The sequence below is a fragment of the Trichosurus vulpecula genome, chromosome 4 (genome assembly GCF_011100635.1).
Source record: "Trichosurus vulpecula isolate mTriVul1 chromosome 4, mTriVul1.pri, whole genome shotgun sequence".
NCBI lineage: Eukaryota > Metazoa > Chordata > Mammalia > Diprotodontia > Phalangeridae > Trichosurus > Trichosurus vulpecula.
The window spans coordinates 291,096,433-291,114,240 of NC_050576.1; the positions used below are offsets into that span (position 1 = coordinate 291,096,433).

The 17,808-nt window shown below is 38.5% G+C and overlaps 1 long non-coding RNA gene across 1 annotated transcript; it reads left to right on the forward strand.

Annotated features, from left to right (window-relative positions):
- Positions 1 to 392: 392 nt before the first annotated feature.
- On the forward strand, positions 393 to 6,734 carry LOC118847443. Its single transcript, XR_005010216.1, has 5 exons — positions 393 to 421; positions 962 to 1,187; positions 1,272 to 1,448; positions 5,394 to 5,555; positions 6,321 to 6,734. It is a non-coding gene; the product is annotated as an uncharacterized LOC118847443 (long non-coding RNA).
- Positions 6,735 to 17,808: the final 11,074 nt, after the last annotated feature.

Here is a 17,808-nt window from a genome sequence, read left to right on the forward strand (position 1 = left end):
ACTTTGAAAGATTATTGGGGGGGGTGGAGAGGAAGAATTATTACATCTGCCAGTTATTTAGCTAAATCACAATAGTTTCCAAAATAAAAACCTTCTTTCCTGAACCAAAAAAAAGTTCAATAAATTCCAAAATCAGAGATGAATTTAAAAATGTGTAAGTTGGATGGGACCTGAGAGATGATGTAGGCCTACAGCATCATTTTCCAGGTGAGGAAACCAAGGTTCAGAGAGGTGAGGTGTTTTGGCCAAGGTCACACAGCTAATGTGCAGCTATGGGGACAAAGCCAGGGTTTCCCAATTCCCAGTCCCACACTTTCCACCTCACTACAGTGTTTCACAAGACCAATTCAATCTGATAAAAATGTAAAATGTACCTTACTTTCATCGAAGCACACAATAGTGCAGAACTAAACCAGATTTGGTGAGTAAATTTTATCTGCAGTTGTTTAGGAATTAGCTTCCAAGCTTTCAGTTCCTGAATGTTTTTGATTTCAGTCTCTACACTCATAAATTATTTTCATTTATTATGGGAGAAAAACTTCAAATAATTATTTTTAAATGGGGTTGGGAAATATACTTGTGATTTCATTAGTATAAGAAAATACTGGTGAAGAGGCTTCTTCTACCAATGCAGGTTGGCACCTGCCTCGGTGACATATATTCTTAGAGAGTTTTCTGGGGACACTGAGAATCAACTCATCCATAGCAACACAACCAATGTGTGTCAGAAACAAGACTTGGGCCCAGGTCTTCCTGACTCCAAGGCCATCTCTCTATCCATTATAGCATGCTGCTTATTTTAATAGCCTATTATTATCCAGCAAAACTAAAACTAACAATATTTATTTACATGAAAGTACATTTGAATTATGTAATATTTTTCTTCTGAAGAGTTCCAGGCAGTATTGTATCTTCTCCATGCAAACATACATCTTCACTGTTAACTTTTTTTTCTTGCCAGGCAATTTTTTTTTTAAATTGATGATGGAGAGAGTAGCTGTGTGCTCCCAGAAGTCTACTACAAATCAAAATATGGAGTCCTAGCCTCAGCTTTGACATGAATTCTTTGTGTCACTCTGTATAAGTCACCTAACTTTTCTAGGTGTCTTTTTTCCTGAGGAAATTGTGAAAAATCAATGTTAACAAAAAGACAGATTCTTGGTGTGAGACCTACTGCATCAGACATGGTAAGGACTTGGCCAGAACCTTTCAAAAGCACTTCAAAAACAATTTTTCCACTATCACTCTTCTAATGACTTCATTTTATTCAGTTTGGAACTCCCTTTGGCTGTGGACAAGTGAACAGGACTTGAGAGTGGAGTCAGGAGATGCGGGCTGGATCCCTGGCTCTGTCCCAGTCTCTTGCTGTCCTTGGCCAAGTCAATTAACCTCCTCGTGCCCCAGATTCCTGACAACTGGGCAAACCCTTACTACTACCTACTTCACAGGTATGTGTAAGGATTAATGAGATAGATAACAGTAATCTGCCAAGGATTTTGAACCTCTTAGAGTGCCATTGAAACCCTAAAAAAATTAGACATTGCACAAATTAATACTCTGCATTGACAGCCTCATCAAAACCACCAAAAAATGAAGAAGAAACCTTAAGGTCAAGTAGTCATGTATCATTTGACCCATGGGATAGATATATACTTCTTTCAAGTTTTAGTATGGTAGTGGGGTAGCTTCCCAAACTTACTCTGTCCCGAGAAACAGAACTAACTTAGGGCGAATAGATCTTTGCCCTGGGGTACCAACATCTGGTAGGTCCAATCCTCCATGGTGAGTAAGAATTCTTCCTCTGGCAACCTTCCCTGGAAGTCCTCCACTGGCTTGTATGCCACATTATGCAGGCAGGGCTGCACCCTCACCCCCTCCTGACGACACCCCGGCTTACCCCATACTTTGCACAAGGACTGCTTTCCCACCTCCCTCGTGGGACGGTTCTCAGCTGCATTCCTCTATCCTGTGCAGCACTGCTGGGCCCTGCCTCTAATTGTTTTTGCCCCACGAACTGGTGGAGTAGAAAGAATACTGGCTCTTGAGGCAGAGGATCTGGGTTAAAATTCTGCCTGTGATTCTTATTCACTTCATGAGGGTGGGCAAATTGCTTTGACCTCCCTAGGCCTCAGCTCCCTGAACTATAAAAAGATTGGATTAGATGATCCCTGTGGTCCCTTCTCCTCTGGAGCTACAATTCTATGATTTTATATAATTCATAATTATAGTTCTCTCTGCACCATACATTTTATATTAGATCAATGTGGTGAACCAGTATTTGCCAAATACAAGAAGTTCTCTTTTCATTTAAGTACTTAAAAAAAAACTAAAAATACCATTACATGTAAAGCAATTTGAATGCAAACAGTGATAAATGCAAGCAAACATCCCCATGTTTTCTAGCCTACCGGAAGGTCATCTCTCTAAAATGGTATACCCTAATGAAGATACTTGCACATTTTCACACCACAGAAATATTGACCTGAGGGACAATCCTAAGAACTTGCTGTTTTTCAAGGGTTAACAGTGCTTCTGTGGCCTTGGACTCCTCTAAGTCAACACGGCCAATCAATCAGCATTTCAATGATTTCTAAATTTCCTCTGACACTCCACACAGGGGCGGGAGAAAACCCTTGCAAAATGTGTTTTCTTTGTTTGTTTTTCTGGACAAAGCTGATAACGAGTTGCAGCTGCTGTACAGGGTGTACAGCTTGTGGAGGCAGGCCATTGGTTGAACTTAGTGAGAGATGCACAGCAGCCAGGGATCTGCCTGGGGCTGAAGACAACTCTGCTCTGTAAATTGGACAGCAAATTCTGCTCCAGCGCATGCATATCATTAGACAACATTGTGTGCTAAGAGAACAGTTTGATTGGCCAACAAAAAGTCTCAAGGCAAAAGAGATTAAAATCTCACAGCTCAGCTGAAACAGTTACACAGCCTTCTAACCTGAGGGATTCACCTCTGTCCATCTCAGTAAAGATTTTTCTAATCTAGCAGAAGGAGCCCCCGAAGGCACCAGCATCTCCTGAGACCACTATAGCCCCAGGGGGTTCAAGGCCTACAGCTATGCTGGAGGCCTCACAATTCCTACTGGTTAAGCTGCTTCCTACAACCCTAACCCTTCATCAGGCCCTATACTTGTATTTAATTGCTCTTTTGCCATATAATGAATTTGTGAAATGGGAGGGGGTGGGCAGTACTTGATTCTGTGTCAAATGGATATAAAGCAAATTTTTTTGTCTTTCTCCAAAGCTGAGATAATCAGAAGTGTGGGATCATCCCCATAAGACTATATATTTTACCCAGAATGACTGAAATAAGCCTTGAAAGAAAGACAGGAAATACCACCTTATGTTAAAATATTCCATTTAAAACAGCTGAATTTTCACAATGGAAAAGTAAAATGGCATTCATTCTAGGAAACTAAAGATGTATACACATATACACATACACATACACATATACATATACATACGCATATACACATACACATACTTCTTTTTTTATCTGAACCGTAATTTCGTCTGAATAGGGAGATGCAGGAAAGGAAAGTTCCTCTACTGAGGCAGAGTAACAACTGTTCTACGACTTGAGTCTTAAAGAGTTTACCTGGGACGCTGACAAGTTAAGTAACTCGCTCAGGGTCACACAGCCAATATGTGTGAGAGATGTGAAGGACAGGACTTGAACCCAGGTCTCTCCAGCTCCTATACAATGTGTGTGTGTGTGTGTATATGCACATGTGTATGCATACAAAATAAATATAGATTAAACTGCCCCCAAGCCTTACAATCTTCATGGGAAATCATACTACAGGACATTTTATAGTGGCAATTACCTATGCCAGTACATTACTGACACACATAAAAAAAAAACCTGTTGTACTCTTACTTTTACAGAGATTCCAATTTTCAAAATTAAAAAAAAATACCACCCTGCAGTGTTTTCTGTACTCACACTATGCCCTGTAGTATGCTAAAGATTTTCTGGTGCTCAGGGCCACAGAATATCTCTTTTTTTAAATAACTATCTTATTCCCATGTCCCAAATCCCCACAGAATGTCCCACAACTTGCCTTCCTAAAACAAAGATCTAACGATGTCACCCCAACTCTGGCTTTCTCTTGCCTCCAGGATAAAATACAAAATCCTCAGACTGACAACCAAGGCCCTTCACAATCTAATTCCCACCTATCTCTCTCCCTCGTTCCTTACCCTTCCCGGTCCCACTTTCCTTGGCAGACTCAAACTGTCATCTAGCTATATTCCACCTTGTTGGAGAATGGACCTGATTCAGGCCAGTAGTTTAGGTCCAACGGCAGAATGAAATGAGACATTTGTATGTCATTCAGCAGTTAACAAAAGGAGTCTTACTTAGCCACAGCATAATATGGCATTTAGCTTTGGTACTTGTGACCCATACAGAAATGTGCCTGATCCTCAGGGCAGAGAGTGGTAACTCGGTGGGTCTTGAGACATCCACCAAGTCAGAAGAGGTCTGGCTCCAGCTGGGTGTATTTTCTTACACACATTACTAAGAAGCCCTGAGAAAACTATATTCCGGGGGCAATGGACATTGAACCAGAGACTTCTAGACCAATCACGCTTTAGAGACAGCTCCCTTGCATTTTAGAGGAAGAATTAGCCTAAGCTAGATTGTAGGCAGATCAATACCAACTCTTTCAGCTATTTATCCCATCATACCTTCACATGACAATCCATCTCCCACCCATATGCCTTTGCACAGGTGGTACCCCACATCTGGAATGTACTCGAGGTTCCCTCAAGACACAGCTCGATGACCATTTTCTACATAAGTACCTTCCTTCTCTTCCCAGCTATTAATAATGTTCTCGCTACTCTTTCCCCTAATGTTACTTTATGGTATTTTGTACATGCTCGGCAGCTGTGTACATGTGTTCCCCACTCCCCACCCCCAGGATGAAGTAAGCTCCTTGAGGGCATGAATTGCTGTGTTTTTGTTTCTGTATTCCCGGTGCCTAACACTGAGCTGGCTCCTAGCAGCACTTAATCAATGTTTACTGAATTAATTGGGTGTCTGCCGTCGAACTACCCAACAGGCCTGACTATATGTGACAAATTATTTAATAACATCATGTAATTAAAAGCACATTAAAGGTCCTTCATGCTATAACCTACTTATACCTGCCACCTGTCTTCTCATAATCCTTAACTACTTGAAATTCTGATTCCTCAGCATTTGTAGGGGTCCATGATTCAAAGCTGTATTCCATCACTGAGAGGATATTGGTGCTGAAAGAAAATGTGAGGTTTTCTTCAGAGTACAGCGTGGGATCACTGAAAGCACCATATAATTTGCCAAATGTAACCCAGTCTGTTTCCCCTTTTATTGTCCAACATTCTCCTCTCAGCCCTGCTCCTGACTTCCAGACTTCAAAAACAAGGTTCTGCTGCCATATTATCCTAGAACTTCCCTCAGTACCTGAGACCTCCTTGCTGGGCAATATCTCATCATCCCTACAGACTTCTCAACCTGGAATTTACCCTTTCAAGGCCTACCCTCCTCTCCCTTGGTGAGTTCCTCCTAGGGTTTCCATTTTGTTCAGAACCCCTAGCTAGCCTTCATTCTCTTCCCAGCCCTGTTCCTCACTTCTGTACTTCAAAAACATGCCCCTGTCCATATAATTTCATTTCCCACCTACCCCCTATCCCCACTTTTCATTTTCCTTTTGTATGTTGTCCCCCACCAACCTCACCCCTGACCGCATTAAAATGTAAGCTCCTTAAGGGCAGGGACTTTCTTTTTTCTTATATTTATAGCCCCAGTGCCTAGAATGGCACCTGGCACATAGTAAATGCTTAATAAATGCTTTCTTTCCTTCCTCTAGGTCTAGTTCATTGTCCGTTGGTGGTACCTATCTAAGATAGATGTGCTGATGAACTAACTCAGTGGGCTGCAGATATACCTCTTTTTCCCCTCTGATACTACCACCACACTGGTACAGGCCCTCATTAACTCATCCTCGAATCACTGCAATAGCCTACTGGTTGGTCTGCCTAGCTCAAGTGTCCAGTCCAATCATACTCCAATCCATCCATTAATGTTCAATTTACCAAAATCAATTCAGTCCAAATTACTCCTACTCTGGACCTAGATTTTTGACCATTATATGTTGCCTGTTCACAGCATTCTTAAATTGGCTAAGTCAGTAGGTAGACCCACCCAATTGTATTTCATAATCTGGGTACTGCGCCATTTCTCATCTACTTTGTTTTATGTTTAAATGACATCTTTCAAATAAGCATAGCTTTCATTAATGTGGTTTATTGTGTTCCAGGGTTTGATACATATGGCACAATGCCATGTATGAAAGGGAGCATTTAAAAAGAACCTTGGAATCAACAGGAAAGACTTTTTGTGGTTTGGACTTCCCATGAGACATCCTCCACAGTGCTGGTGAATACTAATACACCATCCTATTTTTTGTGTCACCTGAAATTTATAATCAGCAACTTGCAGAACTAAGTTAACTTCCCACTCACATTTGCCATACAATCTTCTATTTTTAAAAAAAAAAACAAAGTATATGTGAGAAACACTCTTTGTGGAAGGCCTTTATAGATATATTCCTCTGCTGAGAGAAACTGATGATTTTAAATCAGCAAACAATAAACACTTGTAAAGATGTAATCTGGTACAGAAAAATAAGCGTACGAAAGTCTACCAGTTCTTTCCTTCCCTCCATTTCAATCAAGGGTACGTATAATGAAAGCAGAGGTAAATGTAAATGAAATAAATCAAGTCTTTGACAAAAAAAATCATTTGAATGTGTATGACATACACATGATTAAACAGTTTCTGTTTAATTGTCTCCAGAAAATAATCATGGAATTGTTGGAGGGGATTTCAGAGACCATCTGGTCCAACTAGTATGGACCTAAGTAAGAATCTCTTCTTTGATGTAGCAAAGAAAGAGTCATCTCACCTTTTACAGAGCTCTCCAGTGATGGACAGGTGTACTTCCACATGGCATAGCGGATAGAGAACTATACGTGGAATCAAGAAGGCCTGGGTTCAAATCCCACTGTTAATGATAGCTGTATGACCACGGATGAGTTCCTTGACCCCTGTGAAAATCACGTTCCTCATCTGTATGAAGAGAATAATGGTATCCATAGTAGCTACTTCACATGGCTGCTGGAAGACTAAAATGAGACAAGGTATGCAACACACTTTTCAAACTTTAAAGTGCTATGTATTCAAATGTCTGTGTCTGAGATCCACTGATTTGGACATTCCCTCTGATGATGCACATCACAATCCATCTGTATCTGCCTATCCCAGGCAATTCTTGTCTACGTCCTTCCATGAGTTTGCAATAGGATGGTCCAGCAAGTCATCTTCACTTTCACCAAACATTTACCTCTCTTCCTTGCTATGTGACCAACTTGTTCATCTTTGTTTTCAATCATGTATTTATCTAATATCAAAAATACTTTATAAATGTAAGTTATTATTGATATTATTTGGATAGCTCTATTAGGAATGTTTTTCTAACAGCAAGCCTAAATTTGACTCTTTCCTATTTCTGCCTATTGCTTCTAATTCAACCCTTTGGTTTCAAGCAGATCAAATATAATCCCACTTCTACATGACAGAGCTTCAAATACATGAAGAAAACGATCATATCCTTCCTAAAGCTGCTCTTTTCCAGGCTAAATGTTGACAATTCCTTCAATTGATCCTTACATGGCAAGAATTTGAGGCCCTTAATGATCCTGGATACTCCCTTTTAAATGTTTTCCAGTTTACCCATGTCCTTCCTAAAATATGGCATCTTTAACTAAAGAGAGTAGATTTTGCTGTATTTGGCAGGTTCCATTGCTCTTTCCTCTTTCATCTTAAGTACCAGTGCCACTTCCTTGAATAGCCCCCCTCCCCCAATATTACTATGCAATTTTTGTGCACAGTGATAGCGAATGTAAATACTTGTTTTTTGAATGAATGGAGCACCAAGTATGGAGGTCATAGAGACCACACGTAGTAGGTCCTCAATCATCACTAATAAAAATAGGTCATTATAGAAAAAAATGATGGTTCTATTCAATTTTAATATCAATCCCACTACCACTGCAGGTTTTATAGGCTATTCTTCAACTAAGAAGGGCAACTCATTGAAGAAATTTGGGAAGGACATGTCTGATTGAGTTTTTTTACAGTAATGATTATAGGCTTGCCATGATCCATCCATATATTCTCATCAACTTTGCCCTGTGAATAACAGTCCAAGGTAAGAGGTCCAATGTGCAAAGGGGTCACCATCAACTCTGCATTCTTACTCACCTCTCAAATTTAATTCATTGTTGCGACTCATTTCCAGCTTTACCTATCCCTCGTGTCTCCTTCTTTCCACATACACACCCTGTTCACATGGTCCTCATTTCCACTCACACAAACTATTATAATGGTCTTCTGATTGGTCTCGCTTCCTCAAGTATCTTCCTGCTGTAATTCATCCTCCACTCAGTGCCAAAGAGATTCTCCTAAAACACAGGTGTGACCATGTCATCCTCTATTTAGTAAACTCCAGTGGCTCCCTATGACCTCAAAGATCAACCTTCAAATCCTCTGATTGAAGTTCAAAGTCCTTCACAACCTGGCCCCTTCCTTCCTTTTCAGTCTTCTTATACTTTACTCCCCTCCATATACTCTATGATCCGGATATACTGACATCTACACTATGAACACCATGAATTTGTAATATGTACCCCCATATCTAGAATTTTCTTTCTCTTTACTTTCACCTCTTGGCTTTCCTGACTTCATTCAAGACTCAGTTCTAATCCTACTTTCTATAGATGGCCTTTCCCAGTTCCTACCAACATGGCTCTTTTCTCTGAGATTATCTCCCATTTACTCTCTATATGTCATGTATGTGCATAGTTATTTACTTTTTTTCTCCCCTATTAGAATGTAAGTTCCTTGAGAGCAGGTACAGTAGTTTTGCCTTTCTTTGTATTTCCGATGTTTAACATAGTGCCTAGCACATGGTAAGTACTCAGTAAATGCTTTTTGACTGACAGACCATGGAATGAAGTAACACTAACTTGGCCAACAAGAGGACTGCCATAACTTCAAGCTGACTAGTACCAGGCCATGATCAAATATATATTAGGAAAGAAGGGATTATGGGGCAGCTAAGCTGAGTGCAAATCTCTCTCTCATGCTAAACTTTGGGGCATAAAGAGAGAGAAAGCGAGAGAGAGAGAGAGATACCCAGCTTCTACTTCTGAGGGTTGGAAACCTGCCCTCATCACAATGTGTGGACACAATCCACTAGTGAAGAAAAAGCCAGAAGGCAAGGGGAACCTCAGTAAGGTATGGCAACAGGGCTATGGAGAATGTAATGTTTTCTTGTTGGCCTTTTTGTGTCTAGTGGTAAGTTTTCTTATTGTGTGAGCGTTCTCCTCAAGGATCTTATGTGTCTGGCTGAACTACTGAGCTTTCTGACTTTTTATTTTTCTTTTCTTAATGGAAAATGTTAGAGAGGTTAGTGTGCATCACAAGATAAGTGGAAAATGCTTTCTTTTCTTTTTTTAATTTATGAAATAAAACAAGCATTTTAACACAGGATGTAATCAAAAACAATCACTGCACATGAAACTGAAAATCTGTTATGTACAACTTGCTATTCCTTATAAATATATAACAAAGTTATCATGTAAATTTCTTTTTTCCTCCCTATCCCCACCCTTGCCCTAGAGATGGCTACCATTAAATGCAAACATATATATATGTATATATATGCATATATATGTATATATACATATATGTATATGTACACATATGTATATATACATATATGTATATATACACATATGTATATATACATATATATGCATATATATACATATATACACATAATGAAGAGAGAGAGTAAAATTATGCAATACATGCTTCTATTTATCAGCTCTTTCTCTGGATACAGATAGTGTCTTCATATGTCCTTTATAGTTCATTTGGGTATTTATAATAGTCAAAATGACTTATTCAGTCAAAATCGTTCTTAAAACAATACCATGGTTACTGCATACAATGTTCTCTTGGTTCTGCTGACTTCACTCCTCATTATTTCGTGCAAGTCCTTCCATGTTTTTCTAAGATAAAAAAGAAAGAAGATAAATGGAAAATACTTTCTTTTCAATACATTCTAAGACATTCCCTTTCCTTTTAGGGTATGTCTGCATCAGAGGTGGGAAGATACTAGCAGTCAGAGGCCACAGGACTCTAACAAAAAACACTGGCATTTTGAAAATCATGTTCCACTTCCCATCCATAACCTGATAAGGTCTGATTCAGGTTTTAAATAGAAATTGGGAAAGAGGGGTGGGGGTGAAGGATGCTTCTTGGCTCCAGACGCAGCAGTAATACCCAATGCATGTTTCTGAGACAACTGTAATAGCAAAGGTTTGCTTCTACTTGAACTTACCAACATAATAACCACTAATTTACATTCCAGTGACAATAGGAACAGGCACAGGTCACTGTGAGCAAACATTCAAAACCTAATCATATAAAATAGCAGTCCAGGTGAAGTTACTTTTATAATGTAGACAAATTTATGGAGAGAGACCCTGGACTGGGAAGATCTGCTGAAAGAGGAGAATAACCCTCTATCTCAGAAGCCTATCGACAAGTCTGAAGATAATTTTTAGCTATTTTAGATACCCCAAGCACAGATATAACGCTCCTTCTCCTCTGATGAATAGGCAGCAATGGGGGCAAACTAGTGCAATGCAGTGAGGAGTTAGGTGAATTCAATACCAACTTAGTCTTGGAGGAACCAGTCTCCCTGAAATTATTTTTAGAAGAGGTAATGAGTATAAGAGGCTGAAGAGGAGAAATTCCTGATAAAATTGAGTTCACAGGTCTTTGTCTGAGATTTTGGATATTGTGGATTGAATGGGGATAAATTTTTTGGCTCTCACTGCCAAACAATTACACATCAGAGCCACTCTGTGTTGGTCTATGAAAACAGAGATCAGGTGCAGAAGCGCCCTTTTAGGTTTCTTTCACTTTTCAGAGAACAAAACATTCAGCAACAATGCTCAGGATAAACTTGTTCCAGGAGAGAACTGTGCAGGTAGGCGTCCTATTTGCCAATTTCCCCAACACCAATGGCACTTGTGTGTGCTTTTATCCACATTGCCTTAAAGGAGGGCTCCTGATCTTTAAGCGATGAAATCTAGGCTTCTAAAGAGGGAAGGGAGAGGCCTGAGAAACATCAACTTTAGGTTTGCCTAAAAACTAGAAAGAAAGGTCTTGAGGATCCAGACAAAGTGAGAAGGGGGAGTTCCTAGGAAGCATTCATTAGTCTCTTGGGTTGAAGAGGAGAATGCCTACATTTCCAGCCATTAATGAATTACCAAAGGATGAAGCCGGGTTAGAAAGAGACAAAATGCCTGGAAGTTGTTCTCCGCTATTACCATGAGTTATTTCAAAGCCAGTCGGATACTTAAGGGATTCCCTTCTAGACACTTGGAGTTGATTTCCCCATTGGGCATGTCCAAACCCAATATCATAAGGCACCTAGCTTTATGTGTTTCTAGGGTGAAAATGGAACTCAACAAAATGTTAGATTATATCTGTATTTTCCTACTAAGGGATCCCAAGCCCTTAGGGTAGTGCTGTAAAGCAGCGGGTCTTTATAGGTTCCTGTGGTGAATGTAAAATGTCAAAAGACTGCCACTCTTAACAAGCCTGAATTCATTTCCCTTCCCACGGAAATCTAAACCACAGTGTTTCACTATGAGTTGGGAGGGGGGGGAGAGTTTGAGAAAAGACCATTTAAAGCCCTAAGGAAAGGTGGAACTCTCAAGAGAAAATAGAGAGTACTCTCACTTGTTTGGGGCATGTTGTGATTCCATTAAATCGAGGTCTGTGAATTTCAAAAAATATATGTGTGTGTATGTATGTATGTGTATGTATGAATGTATGTATATTCTGATAATTGTATTTCAAAATAACTGGTTACCATTGTAATCTCATGCATTTTCTTTTATTCATTTAAAAACATGATTATGAGAAGGGATCCATAGTCTTCACCAAACTGCTAAATAGGTCTATGACAAAAAATGGTTAAGAACCCCAGCTTTCAGCCATGCTCCTTTTTGATCATTACGATTCAAGATGATTTGATTACATTAAATTACAAAGGTTTTGCACAAACAAAACTAGTGCAATCAAGATTAGAAGGAAAGCAGAAAGCTGGGAATTTTTACAGCCAGTGTTTCTGATAAAGACCTCATTTCTCAAATATATAAAGAACAGAAGCAAATTTATAAGAATTCAAGTCATCACCCAGTTGATAAACGGTCAAGGGATATAAACAGGCAGTTTTCAGATGAAAAAATTAAAGTTACCTATAGTCATATAAAAATGCTCTAAATCACTACTGATTAGAGAACAGCAAATTAAAACAACTCCGAGGTAACACCTCACACCTATCAGATTGGCTAATATGACAGAAAAGGAAAATGATAAATGTTGGAGAACATGTGGAAAAATCGAAATATTAATGCATTGTTGGTGAAGTTGTGAACTGGTTCAACCATTCTGGAGAGCAATTTGGAATTATGCCCAAAGGGCTATAAAACTGTGCATACTCTTTTGATCCAGTAATATCACTACTTGGTCAATATCCCAAAGAGATCATAAAAAGGAGAAAGGACCCACATGCACAAAAACATAGCAGCCTTTTTATGGTGGCAAAGAATTGGATATTGAGGGGATGCCCATCAATTGGGGATTGGCTGAACAAGTTGTGGTATATGAATGTAATGGAATACTAAAGGATGAGCAGATGAATTTCAAAAAAAGATCTGGAAAGACTTACTTGAACTGATGCTGAGTGACGTGAGCAGAACCAGGAGAACACTACACACAGTAACAGCAACACTGTGTGATGATCAACTATGACAGACTTAGCTCTTCTCAGCAGTATAATGATCCAAGACAATTCCAAAAGACTAGTGATGGAAAATGCTATCCACATCCAAAGAAAGAACTATTGAGTCTTGAATGCAGATCAAAGCATACTATTTTCATTTTTTTGTTTTTTGTTTTTTTCTTTTTCGTGATTTTTCCTTTTTGTTCTGATTCTTCTTTCACAAGCTGATGAATACGGAAATACATTTAATGTGACTATACATGTATAACCTATATCAGATTGCTTGCTGTCTTGGGGAGAAGGCAGGGAAGGAAGGAAGGGAGAAAAATGTGGAGCTCAAAATCTTGTAAAAATGAATGTTGAAAACTATCTTTACATGTAATTGGGGGGAAAAATAAAATATTATTAATTGGCAGGGGGGGGGGAACAGAATGCTTTGAGCTATATAAGACTTCATTATAGAGTACAGGTGACCTAGAAGAAAACAGCTAACCAAAGCAGTCTGGGTCATGTGGAATAAACCCTTACAGGAAGGGGCTCAAGCAATGTCATCCATCACGCCAGCTACACTTAGAGACATGGATGAAGGACATTCTAGAAGGAATTATTCATTTCCACGGGGGTAAGCAGAAAGGCTGTTCACCCTCTTACCACCATTGCCCAGGGAAGGAGAAAGAAAGATGGATCTTAAAAGGAGGATGCTGTTGGCACAACAGGGAAGCTGGGCTGCCGGCGAGGCAGAGGAAAGCAGGCAGTAAGGCAGCAGCTGTGGTCAATAGCCTTGAAAAAAAAAAAAACACTAGATTTTCACAGGGGTGACCAGGTTTTCTCTTGCTAGTATCTGGAAACTACTCTACCTCTGATCACACTGTGTATACAAAAACCTCTCATTAAAGAGAAGGAACTCAAGCACAGTGAGGCAGTACAGCTAAAAGGGGCAGATGTTCCTGGGCAATTTACCGTTTACATATGTTGATGAGTTTCCCTTGAGGGACTTCCTATGCCTGGCCATACTGCTGAGTTGAAGCCGTAGAAATCCGACGAAATTTTGACTATAGTGGAAACTTTATCCTTGAATACCTGTGGGGTATCTATAACAAAGGTCAGGCTACCATGCTATGTAGGGAATTGGTCAACAAACTGGCTCATTTTGGTTTTGTCTATCCCCAACACCTAGCACAGTGTCTTATGCATAGCAGGTCCTTGATAAATGCTTGTTAAGTTGAAATATAGCATATAAAATTCGGTGTATTGAATGACAGAAAGGAACAGGGTTCTTTCCCTAACCTCACCCCTTACATTAGATAAATTTTCTTATTATTGGTGAACTAGGGGTTAGGAGGGGCAGGAAAAGGAGGAGGAGAAAGAGGAAGAAGAGGAAGAGACGGAAAACAAGGTAGTTCACATTTTAATCTTTGAGATACTTTTCAGATTGATTTTATAGCATTTTTCCATTTTCTATTTTGTGTAGAAATTTGTATAATTATCTTACTAAGCTGTAAGTTCCTTACTAAACCGTACTTTATCTTACTGTCCTATAAGTTACTGTCCCATAGCCACTATGCCTGCCTTTCTTGTTGTCTCTTTATTAAAACCCTGTCCAATGAATGCCTGATACTCAAGAAGAAAAAAAAGCTGTTGAACAGGTGAACAAGTTCTAGAATGTACTATTTATGATACAGTGTAAAAAGTAAATTGGCATAAGACTTCAGTTACTCAAAAACCTAAAGATATTTTTCCTGACATCTTTTACTTTAATGCAATAGTTAGCAACTATTGTATCCCTTTTATTCTGATTGGTTTTCAAGTCGAGGTGAATAAGATTGAGTTAATATGGTTCACTTTACAATGTAGCCACATAGTATACCATCAGATGAAATGCAGTGAAATAGTCAATTGGCTTGGGTGTTCAGGCCCACCAACTAAATGAAATCAGTCTACAGGCAAACACTGTAAGAAATGTATAAACATTAGAAATACAAGATCAGTATAAAGTCTTTTTCCCCCATTTTATGCCACAATTCCATTGTAGCCATGATAGAAATAATCTTTAGAGATTTTTCTAAATTCAATTTTGTTAAATTGCATTTCATTATTAAACAGAACCACATTATTTCAGATCCTGTGACAATCAAAAATGGTGACTGTAAATAAGAAAGTTAACTAGGCCTCATGACTAGCAAAAATGAAAATACATATTAGCTGTGAGGAGAAAATAATCTGCTTGTTTCTGGAGATTGTTTTGATTATGCCTAAAACCTAGCTGTGAAATGATAAAAGAAGTCACATTTTACATTTTTAAAACTACCTAAAGACTTATGAAGATCTTGTGCAAGTCATGATCTATTACCATAGTTCTTCAAATTATCATCAGAGTCCCTTGATTGTCAGTCAGATTCGCCTTACACAGGGATACCAGAAAGAATAAGGAAAGCTGAGAAAGTGTTGCTAAGGATACAGCTGTCTATGATCTTCCACACAGTCATCACCCACAGCTGCCACTGAACACATGAGTCATCCTAGTCTTAGCCTTTGGTATATTGTGGGCCCTGAGACTTCAGGCAGCTTTCAATGCAACTGAATCCACAAGATTTTCCAGGGAACATACAAAATAGATAGGAACACCAATACAGAAATACACAACCTTCCAGTGAAATCAAAGTCCCAGAGCTGCATTGCTGTTATGAAGAGTCTCACCTGTTTTCTCCTTCCAAAATAATCACACAAATAACTCTAAAGCCAAGGTATAAATGCAAGGTATAGCCTAAAAGACAATTTTTAGAGAGGGGAATTCCTTCTTTAAAACTACTGATGAAAGTTGCCACCTTCCTATTTTTTTAGCTTAACCTCCCTCCTTCCAGATAATGGCAAGAAATACCGGAGTTGGTGGCCATCACACATACATACCACTATTAAGAGGAAAACTTTATAAAAAAACTGGTTCTCTGATTTCATTGATAAAAGGAACTTCTAGTAAAGAAATTTTTATCAATGTAGATCAGCAACTGTTCTATAACCTATGGTATGAAAGAGTTTCCCGTGGTACTGAGAAGTTCAGTGACTTGCAACAGCTCACGCAGCCAGTATGTCAGAGGTAGGTCATGAATCCATATTTCCTGACTGAGGCTCTCTTTATGCACTAAGCCACATTGCCATCTTTACGTGCTTTAATGTCTCTGCAAGACTAACTTTCACACAATGGCATTGTATGGAATCATTTCAGGTCATTTACATTACTGTCCACTTTAGGATACAGCCTCTGGTTTATGGTTTTCCCATCAGTAAATATGGAGGGAAACAATGGATGGAATCTATTATATGATTTCTAACTTGGAAACAGTGTCCTGAATATTATTAATACTACAGTTGAATAGAGGTTGAGAAGCACTCCCCAAATAACTAGAGAAGATTCAGAATGTCAGTAAGCTAGCACATCCAGTATTTCAAAAAGAATTTTTGGCAGATACCATTTAGAGGTGGCAGATCTATGATTAGAAAGATCAAAAAGATGACAGGTCAGTTCTAGATCAAGCTAATAACGCTGTATACAGAAAAGCTGCAAAGCCTCTATAATTCAGGGCTCAAGATTGAGACAGGCAAGAATCAAGCCCTCAATTACATACAAAAGCTCAAAATAAATTTTAAAAAACATAGTCAAAGCATCCCTCCAATTAATGTACTTGCTTCCTTTATTCCTTGCACTTTTAAAAACTGTTTGACTATTAATAGTCACAAATTCCAGTCCGACAACTTATCTTTAAATATTAAAACACTGATGTGCCGCCATAGCTTATCAATATTTCAATGTACACAAGTTTAAGAAATTCCTATTTAAATAAGTATCACCTCCTTTAGGAAATGAATACTGCACTTTATATTCCTCAGGGTTGTTGGTGTGTGTATTTAAATTTTATGACATTTTCTCATACTATTTTCTCCCTTACCTAAAACAAACAGTGAAGTTCCTGTTTTTCTTGAAAATTTACAAAAATTTCTTTTTCTTGAAATTACAAACTTTATTATACTGTCTTCTGATTAGAAGTGAATCAGGTAAAATGAAGAGTTTTTTTAAGATTTCCAGACAACATACTATCCTCTTCTTTCTTAGAGAATTTCAGAACTATCAGAGAAAACAAATCTTTTCTTTTTCAAAAATGTTATGACAGTAGCTACCTGTAGCAGGCATTCAAGGTTGCAAAGTATGAGTATTTATCAGGCACCAGGGAAAATAGAAACACTCTACTGTAAAGCTGTCAGCAATAAAAAGAACATATCAAGGTTTCTTCAAAGATGACATGGCTCAGTTGAAATTGTCAATCCACAGGGATTATGTCCCTGAGAAATTCTGCCCAATTTTGATGTCCAAATATTGACATAATTTTTTTAAAGACAACTTCATGATGTTTGTACAAATCTGTAACTTGCAATAACTAGAGGTAGTTGAGTATTCTAATTGTGTGGGGTCAAATTCATATTTATAAAGATGTGCATATTATGTAGACATATTATGTAGACATGTAGAGATCTTATCACCATATTTGCTGAGGGTGATAAATTTTTCAGAAGCCCTCGAAGACCATCTAATAAGATACAGAGTAGCCATAATCTACATCATGGTGGGGGGGGGGGGTACTCAAACTAAAGAAATCACAAATCTCTTGAGTATTGATGCATTTATAATTTTGTGTATATGTAACATATATTATTGTCATCAATAAACATTATACTTGCTTCAATAAGCATTTATTAAATGCCTACTGTGTGGCAAGCACTATACCATGTTCTGGAAACACAAAAGCAAAAGTGAAACATTCCCTGACCTCATAAAGCTTAAGTTCAATCAAGGAAAACAACAAATACTTGTATAAGTATGTAT